Source organism: Leopardus geoffroyi, chromosome C3, assembly GCF_018350155.1.
Source record: "Leopardus geoffroyi isolate Oge1 chromosome C3, O.geoffroyi_Oge1_pat1.0, whole genome shotgun sequence".
In the NCBI taxonomy this organism is placed as follows: Eukaryota; Metazoa; Chordata; class Mammalia; order Carnivora; family Felidae; genus Leopardus; species Leopardus geoffroyi.
The window spans coordinates 6475621-6489110 of record NC_059338.1 but is presented as its reverse complement, the minus strand read 5'-3'; the positions used below and the strand labels follow the sequence as shown (position 1 = coordinate 6489110).

Genomic DNA, 13490 nt, shown 5'->3' with positions numbered 1-13490 from the left:
ATCTTACCAGCTACAGAAGCCGGGAACCTATGTGTCTTCACCAGTGCCTGGAACAGCATGCGGACTTGATGGATAGGATATAATTAGGAAATGACCACAAAACCATGAACCACTGGGGCTCCTGGGTGGCTCCGTCGGCTACGCGTCCAACTCTTGATCTCGGCTCAGGTCATGGTCTCCCCGTTCAGGAGCTCGAGCCCCGCGTCGGGCTCTGGGCTGACAGCTCAGAGCCTGCTTGGGACTCTCTCCCTCTCTCTTTCCCCCTCCCCTGCTCACACACTCTCTCTCAAAATACACAAACATAAAAAGAAAAAATAGGAACTGCCATCTAATGGCCATCTGCTCCATGCCAGACAGCCTGCTTAACGCCGTCTGCGGAATCTCCTTCGCTCCTCACCACAACCCTGGAGAGTGCACAGGGCTGCCGCCCTTAGAAGGAGGAAACCGGGCGATGGAACGCACAGATAAATCAATCAACGGGTGGGTAAAGAAACGCCCTGAATGGCCCTGGTCTCTCCTCCTAACCTAGAATCCTCCCTGGTCTACTGTTCCCCAGCTTTCCGGCTGGCCCCCCCACATCGGTGCATGTACACAACGAGGCTGACCGGCAGCCAGTGTGCACAGCAGAGGCGTCCGGTGGGTGGCTGGTGATTTTACAGGGGTCCCCTAAGGCCTGTGTCACTGGCACTAGGCCTAGCTCTTCCCAGAGTTTCTGCTGGCCAGAGCCGGCCCCGTGGAAGGAATGAAGCAGGAACGTGGTCCCAGGACATCCTCAGGGAAAAGGCTCGAGGTCCCTCGTCCGTGTTCACACAGGCAGCAGGGTAGGGCAGCTTGTCACCAGCACATTTAACAGAGCCTCTAATTATGTGATAAAAATCCTACTGGCGACTGCTTTTCCCGGAGCGGCACGTTACCACCATCCAAATACTTCTCAGTCTCTAAATAATAGGGTAGTTTTACAAGGCACGTATCTACAGCAGCTGCTGCAGCACAAATAGGTACTGGTTAATCCCTCCTGTTTATACAGTCTTCCTACCATTTATAGGATGCTCTTGTGGCTTCAGTTGACTGGATCCAAGCAAGCAGGTTAGGAGACAGGCCCCCTTATGTTCCATTCCACAGCGGAAGAGATCAAGGCTCAGAGACGTACAGTGGCTTTCCCGTGGTGACACAGCAAGGTCCCAGCCCAGCTACCTTTTCCAGCAAACCCTGGTGTGTACAAACCACTTGGCAGGACCTCCTTGGCCATGGGGCAATTTTCGTCCTCCTTTCCTATCCTATGTACTCTGTAAACAACAAACAATGCCCACTTGTATGCCAACGAGAAGAAATCACGGATGCAAAACCTGATAATCCCTTCTCTTCTTACAACAAGGCTCACCCAATTCTGGGGTTGGCAAACTTTTCCTGTACAAGGCCAGGCGGCAAATATCTTAGGATTTTGGAGCACAGACTATCATAACCACTCAACTCTCCTCTTAATAGCGCAAAAGCCGCCACAGACAATTTATGCATGAATGGGTGTGGCTGTGTTCCAGTCAACTTTACAGAAACAGGTAGATGAGACTAGTGTGCTGACCCTTAAATTGTAAGATCTTCCTATTTGTTAAGGATTGAAGGGCCACCCCCCACCCCCCACCCCCCGACCAAAGTCATACGTTGAAGCCCTAACCTCCAAACTGTATTTGAAGACAAGGCTTCAAGGCCTTCAGGTTAAATGAAGTCAAAGGGTGGAGCCTGATCCCATAGGGCTGGTGTCCTCAGAAGAGGAAGGGACACCAACTGTGTGTATGCACAGAAGAAAGACCAGGTGAGGACAGAGCAAGGAGGAGGCTGCCCGTGAGCCAGGGAAAGAGGCCTCGCCAGAAACCAACCCTTACGGCAACTGGACCTTGAGCCTCCAGAACGCTAAGAAAATAAATTTCTGTTGTCTGTGGTTTTCTGTTGCGGTGAATTCATCTGCAGCCCAAGCAGACTAAAACACCATGCTCCAACAAATCTGATCAACCCATTAGGGACTCAGAAAAATAAGGAAAAAACAATTTTAATGGAAATAGGTTTCAAATGCCTCAGTCCACTTCCCTTTCCAGAGCTCCCTGAATTAAAGAGCCCTTTATTCTAATCCAAAGACGTGGCTCCACACTGCTCCCCCACCACCCCCAATTCCACACCCCCGTTTCTCTGAGCTTTCCAGTTACTTATGTCACATTCCCTGAAAGGCTGTATGCCGCTGTTTTCCCTTTCCAAATGTAAATAGAGGATCCCCAGGTTGCTTAAAAGTGGTTTTCACGGGGCGCCTGGTCGGCTCCATCGGTCGAGCATCCAACTCTTGATTTCGGCTCAGATCATCATCCCAGGGTCATGGGACCGAGCCCCCAAGTGGGCTCCATGCTGTGTGTGGAGCCTGCTTCAGATTCTCTCTCTCTTCCTCTGCCCCTCCGTCCCCCTGCTCTCTCTTAAAAAAAACAAAATAAAATTTAAAAAGAAAGAAATGACGACAAGAAAGGGGTCTTCACTTTCTCAGCTGAGAAAAAGTGGACCGAAAGACAAAGAGGTAGGATCCCTGATACGCACACACTCCTGGTCAGCATCTTAGGGAAGCAAATACGGGTCACATGCATCAGAAACAATCCTCTGAAAGTGAGGGAGAAACAAACCTTTAGGAAATAGTTTGAGGAGACCTCTGAGCAAGAAGAATGAAGAACCACCAACAGGCTCCCAAAGCACCGCTCGCTCGCAGAACGAGGTCGTCTGCAGAGTTGGGAATTTTGCAGGGTGGCTCACAGCAGAACTAGCGATTCGCACAGCACTGACCTACGGCAAGGCGACTGCCAGTCCCAAACCTGCAATTCAGTGCCGATCACGCCTTCCGCCCATCCCCACAGCCTTCCTTAATAAAAAGCTCCGCCAGCGATGACACCAGAAGACTCCCCAGAGAAGCTGTTCATGTTGTTCTGGACGGAACGCAGAAACGGAAATGCGAGTGTGGCAATACGAGCGTCGTGTTTAGAGAGACGCAAGGAAAACCCTATAACTTTGAGTCCCATTTCCAAGAAGCATCCTGCTTAACGAGTTCTGCTTTCTCCATTCACTTCACAGTTACTCTCTGCCAGAAGGGAAAGAAAAAAAAAAAAAAAAAGGCATGGCAGGTGGAGAAAGAGCCAAGCTCACTCTTAATGCTTTGTCCTACCATCAGCCAGTACAAGTCCACACCGCTCCCCATTAGACAAACATCCACGCCTTCTAAAACAAATCCGAAGCTCCTTCTTAAAAACTCCTAAAATAGAACTCAAACCGATCCTGGAACTGCGAGAAGAAATGAGGTAACGCGTGTGCAGGCACGAGCAGGCCCAACACGATAATCAACAAATGTTTTGCTCAATAAATGTATAAACAACCACCAGGAACCAGCTTCTTGGCTGGGGTTCACAGGGCTTCTGGTCACATTCTCATCCTTTAAGAAGTTGGGCACCATCTTGGGGCGCCTGGGTGGCTCTGTCAGTAAGCGTCCAACTCTTGGTTTCAGCTCGGGTCATGATCTCATGGTTTGTGACTTCGAGCCCCACGTTGGGCTCTACTCCAAGCATGGAGCCTGCTTGGGATTCTCTCTCTCTCTCTCTCTCTCTCTCTCTCTCTCTGTCTGCCCCTCTCCCCTGCTCACTCTCTCTCTCAAAATAAATAAACTTAAAAAAGAAAAAGAAAAAAGAAAGAAGTTAGGCGTCAGTTCTGTTTCATCTCCAGGACAAACTGATGAGCACTGGGATTTCTGGCAATACATTCGTGCCACGTAAAGTATTACAAAACCCTGGGGCGCCTGGGTGGCGCAGTCGGTTGGGCGTCCAACTTCAGCCAGGTCACGATCTCGCGGTCCGGGAGTTTGAGCCCCGCGTCGGGCTCTGGGCTGATGGCTCGGAGCCTGGAGCCTGTTTCCGTTTCTGTCTCTCTCTCTCTCTCTCTCTCTCTCTCTGCCCCTCCCCCGTTCATGCTCTGTCTCTCTCTGTCCCAAAAATAAATAAACGTTGAAAAAAAAATTAAAAAAAAAAAAGTATTACAAAACCCTTCGATGCCACGTGTCATTCAGCCTCATGAATGCTCGGCTGTGCACGGAGCCCAGTTATCTTCCCATCCACTTCTGCAAAAATCTTGGGTACATTTTAGTAGCTGCTTCTCAACGTTCCCGGGTCCTGCCCTGTAAACAAATCACCACCCATTCACATCCCACGCGAGCACCCACAGCCACACGTGCGCACATAGAATCCCCAGAAAATGACAGCAACGACTGAGTGATTCAGATTCGTGATCGTTTCCAAGAATTAAGGAAAGCTGCAGCTTGACATCTACATTCTTCCATTCCACTCCCTTCTGGAAACCACTCCAACAGCAGCCGAGGGCAGCTGCACCGATCGCAAGCTGGGACTCCACACCAGAGAGCAAGATGCACTAACCCCGAACGTGCCCACAGCAGGCATGCACGGGAGCGTGCCAACGGGACAGGAGGACACGGGGCACCTTCCTCCCGGCTCCCACTGTGAACTGTGCTCAGGGTGAGCACACCATTCCAACACCTGCCAGCCACTCGTGGGACCTGGGTTTTTTCATATCCGAGAGGAAGCAGATACATGAGCCATAAGTTTTAGTCTCCCCATCATCGGCGACTAGCCCTTCAGTCTCCCAAACAAACAATGGACAAAAATCGAAGGAGGTGACCTGTAATCTGAAATCTGAACGACGACTGATAGCTCTGGGGTGGGGAGTAAGGACAAGTGCACCATGCATGGCAGGTCTGAACGCAAGGGACAGCACGGTGTAGCTGAAAGAAGGTGGAGGGGCCAGCGGGAGTCCCACCATTCTTGCGTGCCCTTTCCGGCTATGACAAAAGAGTCTGTATCATCCCAAGAGCAGGGTTGGCGAGAGTGGCAAGCCCACGTTTACTGTATACTTTTCTGGAAGTCCTGATCTTTACGTACGGACCCTCAGCGGCCCTTGAATCTCCTGCCAACCTTCCCTCTGGGCTTCTCTACCAAAGAGGGGAAAAAAGGCCAATTCCTCTGGGGCCCCTTGGGTGGGATCGAATGGCTCCTCTCGGAAGCGAGGTGAACTAGCTTTGATGTTCTAGGTGCTCAGCACTTACAACATCATCTTGCATCCGTGTGGTGCTGTTGTGTGCCATTTCAGGTGCTCCCTGGTGAGCCCCTGAGAGCACAGGGGACTGCAATTAGCCCCCTTGAAGTAACGAGGAAATATGCAGAAAGCAGATACAAAGCCAGGTTCTGAAGTCATGGTGAGCGGCCTGGGGGTGGAGTCTGAAAATCAGGGGGAAAAATGAAGGGACTCTTTGATTATCTTCCCTGGTGGCTCCCAAGCCTGGCTTCCGTTGCTTACTTCCTCTAATGCCTTTTCATCATAATGTTGCCTTTTAAAATTTGTCACCTTTGAAAAAGTAAATGCTTTTGAGGACGCGCCCCATCACGGCTATGCTTTGGTCATTGCCCTTAGGGCACAGTGCGTTAGGGGGACGGTGCTGGAACCCAGAGGGAAATCCACTGCGTTAGGGGGACGGTGCTGGAACCCAGAGGGAAATCCACAACCTTTCCTCCTAACCCGAGGCTCGCTCCACTCCCTAACCTGGGTCAACAAAGAGACAGACGGACGAGCACAGAAACAGAGGGATGAACCAATGGACAATCCCTTGATGGCTCCACACTTACCTGCTCCGTCTAATCAACCATTTCTCGGGAAAATGGTTTCATGTCAGCAAAAACCGGATGAAACGGGACCAAAGAAAGAAGCAGGTTCCTGTGACGGCCTCTCTGTGCTCGGGCGGTCTGTGCCAGTGGTGAGGACACTTACCCCTCAACTATGGCCACCCAGTCACACACACCCCTTGGCCACCCCAACAGGGGTCTTTGGTAGTCAACAAAGCCTCTGTGATGGGGAAGGGCGGGGAGCCAAGTCCTAGAGACCCAAGTTGAGCCCCTCTGTTCAGGCCCAGCTGAAGCTAAGCCCTGCCCTACATCTTTCTTTTCCCCGGTTATATAAGGCAATACATTCCTTTTCTATTCAAGGCAGTTGGGCTTAAGTTTTCTGACTATTTGGGGAAAAGCTTCTTAAACTGATACCAAGTGTAAGTGGTAAAACATTTCTGTAAAACCACATAGCAGTACGCATCGATAATTTAAAACCGTCCCTTCGCTTTGACCTGGCGAAGTCATTTCTAGGACCTTAACCCAAGTAATAATCCAAAACACACGCAAAGATTTATACTTAATGACGTTTGTTGTAAAAGCACAAAGCAGGAAATCAATTACGGCCCTCACTGGAAGAAATGTTAGATAAAATCATGTTTTATCTTTGGGATAGAATATTATGAAACCATGAAAAGAGTATGCAGACCACAAACCATTAACGTAAGGTTAACCATTAAAGTATTAAATTAAATTAAAGTATTTAAACCATTAAAGTAAGGTTCCCTGTAACCTTACTTAGAAATTAAGATTCGAAATTGCGAATGCACTATGATTTTAACTTTGTCAAGAAAGGTAAAATGCACAAAAATAGAAGACAATGGGCCAAATGCTAATGTGGCCGCTTCTGAATAAGGGGTATTACAGACATCTCGTGGATTTTTTTTTTTTATTCCCTCCTCTTCAAATGCTGCACAATGAATACATCATTTTGATGGACAAGCGGGGGGAAAAAAACACTAAAACTACTCCTCTCCTGTTCCAAATGAAAGTCATTCTTCTTCCTATTAAACAACATTTCTTAAAGCCTCCATCCAAGATTTCTGTGATTCCAATGTAAGGACCTCTGGGATCCTTCCACATGGATCCCCAGGACAGCCTTTCAGATATTTAAGAGCCTGCCACAACCTGCGTTTTGCCCTCTGCAGGTTCAAATCCATTTTCCCAGTCATCCCCACAAACCAGGGTGGCCCCTTCCACCCTCCTCTGAACACGTTCCAACGTACCCGTATTTCTTCCAAAAGGGTTCTGAATTCATCACAATGCTCCAGGTATGACCTAATAACTATGCCCAGAGAATGGGATTCTCACCTCCCTTCTTCTAGATATAGCATCTCTATTAATGCAGCCTAAATTCCCACTTCCCTCCAGCTCACAACAGGAGGGAAGAGAGCAGTTCTGGTTCCAGAGACAAAGATGGAATTCACCACAGCAATACACACTTCCTCTCTCTCTCCAGAGAGCTCCTGGTTTTCCAAAAGTCCTCCCACAACCCCCAAAGAATTCCTCAGGGGTGAGGTCACTCTGAACCAAGTCCAGAACTTTCTAAAGCTCAGGGGAGGGGTGCCAGGAGAGATGTAGCAGAAGCCCTGAGCTTCTAAGCCCTCTGAAGGTAATCCCCTGCCTCCAAGGCCAGGCCCCCACGGACTCACAAAATGCATGGGCGCTTCGGTCAGATTTCTTCTGTTCAGCCAGTTTTCATGGGCCTGCACCCCAGGGAGCTAGAATGCCCTGCCCCAAGCACAGGCTTTTGGGAGGTAAAGTGGAAGGTTTCAGGACCCTTCCTGTGTCATCAGGTCCTGAGTGAAGGTCAGGGGGAGGTTTAAAAAGCCAAATTCTGGGCCTCAAGGGTGAAAACTACCCAAGATCCACACGCAACTACCTGTGCCCAGATATGTGCACTCACACACCGGCTTTTACCCCTGCCTGGGCAGCCAGCAGATCCTCCCCACCCCCCACCCCCGCCGAAGCACAACTTCTGGATAAGGTGGCACCAAGAAAGGGAAGGAAAACAGCCAGTAACTTTTCCTCCCCATTCACAGATGGAAAAACCGAGGCGAAGAAGGAAAATGGGCTCACTACGATCTCACATGGTGAACCCCCGCCACCACCCCCGGTACCAAACAGCTTCCGCCACGAGCTCCTGCTTCCTCTTACAAAGCCACCCCCTGTCAGCTTCCCTCTGGGCTCTGGGACCAAGGAGATCATCTGTATCCTGCTTAATTTGCATCTGCATATGGAACTCACCGTTCTTAATTTCACGTGGGTGAGTCAATTAGGCCAGTCCTCCGCAATCGTCCTCAAACCCAGAAATGATGTGTTCTGGCCACAGATGACCTGGGGGCTGGCTTGTAAGGTGGGTGGTTTAGCAGAACTCACTCTAGAAACAGGTGAGCCTACAGGGATTTAGACACACACAACACAGGCAACCCATGGTCTGCTCTCCAAGGATTCTCAAGGGAATTTGTAGGAGTTCCCATCTCCCAGACACTTCTGGGGAAGGGAAGGCACAACAAATCACTCAAAGCTCCTGATTTCACCTGCGTGTACATCCGTACACGCCCCAGAAGGGCTAGAAAAAACTAGAAGAGGACACAGGCACACGGGCTTCAGCCAGTGCTCCTGAGTTATCTTCTGCACATCCTCAGCAAAACGGGGATCACACGATGCATCTAGCGATCCCTACAGAGGTTTGAAAGATTAAATAAAACAAGTGCACTTTGAGGAAGCAAACAGCACCTGCAGCATAGCAGGAAACCCCGAAATGATGCTGTTCCCTCCTCCCCCTCTTTTAAGGGACATCTTTGCAAGACATCTTTCCAACAGTAAAATCTCCATCCTGTCTCCTCCTGCCTCAGGCTCCCTCTGGGGGACGTGATGGTCCAATGGAACCTAGAGCCAACCGAATGGTACATCCCAGGCCTACCTCCCCTGAGGCAGGGGCCTGGAGCCTCCCGGGTGAGAGGAAACAAGACAGCGGAAGCCCGCTGTAAGGAATGCCCCTGCCATGCTTAATCAGTCCTTCCATATTCGCAGAGGGGCCACTGCTTGCGGGGCAATACGCAGAAGGCCAAAACCTGATCCCACCCTCCAGCAGCTTGCTATCTACCTGGGAAAGTGAGGCCCATAACCCTGAGACTAAGACTCCTCCCCTCTCCAGCCTTGGGGGGGGGGGCACATCTAAATAGGGGACAGGGCAGAGGAATCTGTCCAGACGGTCTCAAGACAGGCACTGCAGCCTAGGGCCACAGGCAAACACTGAGTGCCTGGTTTGCCATTTACCTCCGGTGCTAGCATAGGGAAGGCTCTCAAAAAATATTAGGTCGGTAAATAAATCAACAGAAGAATGAGTTAATTAAATGTGAGTCAGAGGCACTGCAACCACTTGGACACTGGCTGCATACAGACACCGACAAAGCCCAGGCTGGTGTGACCCACTTCCGAAGCCGAGGGGAGAAGCGGTTCCCAGGTCCTCCCGAGGCCCACCTCTCAGTCGGGTCAGCAAGAACCACCCAGAAACCTCACCTCGGCTTCAAGTTTCTTTTTGGGTTGGTCTTTGCCTCAAGGTTCTTAAAAGCTGTTCTAGAAAGAGCTGGCTCCAGCCTGCTGTTCACCAAGGGCAAGATGACAAAAGGTTGGACTGAGAGAATATTACAAAGATCAGAAGCTTCAAGCCTCAGCGCCCTGGATTCATATGCAGAGGACTCTGAAGACGGGCAGATAAGGACCATTAGGGAAGATTACAGGTCTGACAACTCAGTCCTTAATTAAAATGTCATTCTCTGGGTGCCTGGGTGGCTCAGTTGGTTAAGCGTCCGACTTCAGCTCAGGTCACGATCTTGCGGTCTGTGAGTTCGAGCCCCGCGTCGGGCTCTGGGCTGATGGCTCAGAGCCTGGAGCCTGCTTCTGATTTTGTGTCTCCCCTTCTCTCTGCCCCTCCCCTATTCGTGCTCTGTCTCTGTCTCAAAAATAAATAAAAACATTAAGAAAAAAAAAATTTTTTTTTTTAATTAAAAAATGAAATGTCATTCTCTCTCTGCCCCCGCCCCCAGCCCCTAGAAGAGTACCAGGACAGCCCGCTCTCTCCTAAACCCCCGGCTCTTTCCTCCCACCGCACCTTCTCGGAAAGCCTACCAGGTCAGAGCCTGCAGCTGGGGGAGGGGAGGACCCTGGGAGACAAAGTGTCCCCCACACACAGCGTGTGCCCTGAAGCTCTCTCCACTGGAGCCCTCAAGAGCAGCCCTAGGGCCACAAGTTAGCCTGAGGACAGTGTGACCCCAGGCAGGGCAGGGGCCAGGAGGGCCAGGCATCTCTCTCTCCTTCCTCCATCAGGGGAGCCCTGCTGGAGACAGCTGGTGCCCGGCGGTGGGAGGAGCCCAGGGAGGGCCGTACAGCACATGCAGGCTCTAGGTCTGGCCCTGAGTGACCCAGAGGCAAGTGTCTCCTGAGCCTAAAAGGACACAGAAGAGACCCTACATTGCCTTTGTTTTTTTTGTCTTAAGTTTATTTATTTCGAGAGAGAGAGAGCATGGGCAGGGGAGGGGCAAAGAGAGAGAGTGGGGGGGGGGGGGGCGAGAGAGAATCCCACGCAGGCTCCACAGCGTCAGCACAGGGCCCCACTTGGGGCTCAAACTCATGCTCAGGAACCGTGAGATCACGGCCTGAGCCAAGATCAAGAGTCGGATGCGTCACCGACTGAGCCCCTCTAAGCGCCCCTACATTGTCTTACTCCTAAAGTCTGCGTCCCAGGCTCCGTCCCCACAGGCTTCCCACTGAAAAGCACTTTGCTTAGTTCTCGAGACTTATTTTTTAAGGACAGACCAGGCTCGATCCACCTGTTCCATTTCGCAAACAGACCAGAAAACTCGCGACGAGACCCGGCAACGGCGGAAAAGCCAGCAGCCAGGACACCCAGGCCGCGCTGGGCACCCCCCGCCCCGCCAGGCCCTGGGCTCCTCACTGGGCGGCCCAGCACCGCGTGCCCTCCACCCGCATGGGGACACGCAGGGGAGGCCCGCAGCGCGACACCATTAAACACGGCGACCCTCTGTTTCCGCTTGTATGTAGTCATAACGCCACCTTTCAGGTTTGACCGCGTGTGGTCTTTGCGTTGGCCCGAAAACACTCATCGGAGACGGGGTGGGTATTTCTTGATTATTTACTATACGGCACCCAAGACGATGTCAATGGTGGTTAATGATTACTCAAAGAAATGGACTCTGCCCTCGAAAACGCGTTTTATTGCACTTGCCCACAAACGTCCGCATCGTATGTGGCCTTACTCACGATGGAACCGGGAAATAAAAGGAAAACCACCCGTAAACTACTTCAACCTGTCTGCACGATTGCTCATCAGCTTGCGGCTGGCAAAGAAAAGCTGCCGCCTGAACCAGCAAAAGGGCCGGGTGTGCAAAGAAAGACGCCCCCGGGGCCTCCAGCCCGGATTCATTCATTGGACCCCTCGTCTTCACCGGCCACCTGCTAAATGCCAGGCAGCGTGCTCCCTCCCAACAGCCTCTCTGCAAGTATTTCAATACTTATTGTAATGGGATGCTCTGCATTCTGTCGCTTGAGGTGGGTCAGAGGCGGTCGGTGTGCTGACGGGATGCTCCCCCGGTACCCCCTTCCCGCTGCTTCCCAGCGGTTCCCTCTTGAGAGCTGGTGCCCTCATCCCTGGCTTCACCGCAGCCCCCGACCAGGCTGCTCCTTCCCACAGAGCGTTTTCCAATCCCGACATCGGCCACACGTCTACTCCGCTGTACACGGCAGCCCCTGAAACCCCGGCAGCCTAGAGTTTTCTGCTGTCCTTCCAGCCTCAAAAAAACAAACCAAAAAACCACATTGAACCAATCGATCGTTCCGAATCAGTCAAGCTCCCTACAGAAACAGCCTGGAATCAACCCGATGAGGAAATGAACAGAGCGTGCGTCGGTAAGACCCACGATGTCCACGTAAACGCCCCCACGTTGCCGCGAGCCATTCGCGTCGCCTGGATCGCCATCAAAGATGCCGCCTCCCTCCCCAGGGCCAGCGGACGGGTTTTCATTTCATCCCATTTGCCTTTGTAACCTTAAAGAAAGCTGAGACGGGCTCACTACGATCTCGCACGGTGAACCCCGGCCACCACCCCCCGTACCCAACAGCTTCCGTCACCAGCTCCTGCTTCCTCTTACAAAGCCACCCCCGTCTTCACACAGGGTGAGAATCATCAGGAGGAAAAGAAAGTGAACACCCGGCACTGAGCAAGACGATGTGACCCTGAGCCCAAGAGACTGACTAAGGCGCTCGCAGGGCCGCAGCTCCGCGATTCCTTGGACAGGACTCAGCCATCTGAGAGCCAGCTTCCATCCCTTTCCAGCCTCGGTACCCTGAGCACACTGGCATCTCAGGACATGCCTGAGGTCAGGCCGGGAGAAGTGGCTGGGAGACACGAGACCAGGAACTGGGAAGACAATGTACAGAAAGCCCAAATCTGGGGGCACCTGGGGGGCCCAGCGGGCTGAGCGTCTCTTGATTTCGGCTCAAATCCTGATCCCAGGGTCGTGGAGTCGAGCCCCGCTCAGCGCAGAGCCTGCTTGGGATCCTCACTCGCTTTGCCCCTCTCCCCCACTCGCTCTCTCTAAACTAAAAAATAACTTTAAAAGCCCAGATCTAATTTTTTTTTTTTAACATTTATTCATTTTTGAGAGAGAGACAGAGAGACAGAGTGCAAGCAGGGGTGGGGCAGAGAGAGAAGGAGACACAGAATCTGAAGCAGGCTCCAAGCTCCAAGCTACCAGCACAGAGCCTGATGCGGAACTCAGGAACCATGAGATCATGACCTGAGCTGAAGTGGGATGCTTAACCGACCGAGCCACTCAGGTGCCCCAAACCCAAATCTAAACAAAACATTTAGGCTCCAAAACCTGCCCCTGCCCACCCCCCACCCCAGGCACATGACCAACTCTCAAGACTGTGTTCCATCAGCCAGGATATTCTTATCTCATTTACCCCTTTATCCAACCGTCTCATTCATGGACCTATTCTGACCCTGCCTTACTTTTTATTTAAAAATGTTTTAATGTTTGTTTATTTTTGAGAGAGAGTCAGAGTGTGAATGGGGGAGGGGCAGAGAGAGAGGGAGACACCAAATCGGAAGCGGGCTCCAGGCTCTGAGCTGTCAGCACAGAGCCCGACGCGGGGCTCGAACCCACGAACCGTGAGATCATGACCTGAGCCGAAGTCGGACACTCAACCAACTGAGCCACCAGGCACCCCTGGCTTTAGTTTTTATTTAGGACCAATTACATACCTGGCCCTGGTCCATGACCTAGAGTAGAGAGATACAATGTATGGCAGCTGGCTGTTCTCAAGACGCTGACAATCTAGTTGGAAAGCTAACATTGTCACACAAACATTCGATCCAAGAAAAAGGGCTTATGGGTCATAAATGAAATAGGCCTGCATGAATGGGATATGGGATTACTATGGCCTGGAGTGGCTGGGAAGGAACACAGGAAGGAAGGAAGGAAGGAAGGAAGGAAGGAAGGAAGGAAGGAAGGAAGAAGGAAGGAAAGAAGGAAGGAGGAAGGGAGGGAGGGAGGGAGGAAGGACGCACGCAGAATGGCAACAGAAAAGAAGAATGACATTTTAAAACAAGAGGGCGAGCATGAATAAAAGAAAGGGAATGGCAAACAAAACGGTAACCGGGGAAGCAGAACACAGTCCAAACAGGTACCCGGCCTGCACGAAGGCCAGCGCACGGCA

At 51.5% G+C, this 13490-nt stretch overlaps 1 protein-coding gene across 6 annotated transcripts in view; it reads right to left on the bottom strand.

The window, feature by feature from the left end:
- Nucleotides 1-13490, bottom strand: part of LOC123586948 (carboxyl-terminal PDZ ligand of neuronal nitric oxide synthase protein) — a 284322-nt gene that overhangs the window by 159685 nt on the left and 111147 nt on the right. Inside the window, exon 1 of one of the 6 annotated variants that reach the window (XM_045456599.1) lies at nt 2815-3062. The exons of the other annotated variants lie outside the window; for them this stretch is intronic. The gene's annotated coding sequence lies outside the window, so the exon portion shown is untranslated. Of the gene's footprint in view, nt 1-2814; nt 3063-13490 lie in introns of those variants that run through there. 6 annotated transcript variants of the gene reach the window in all.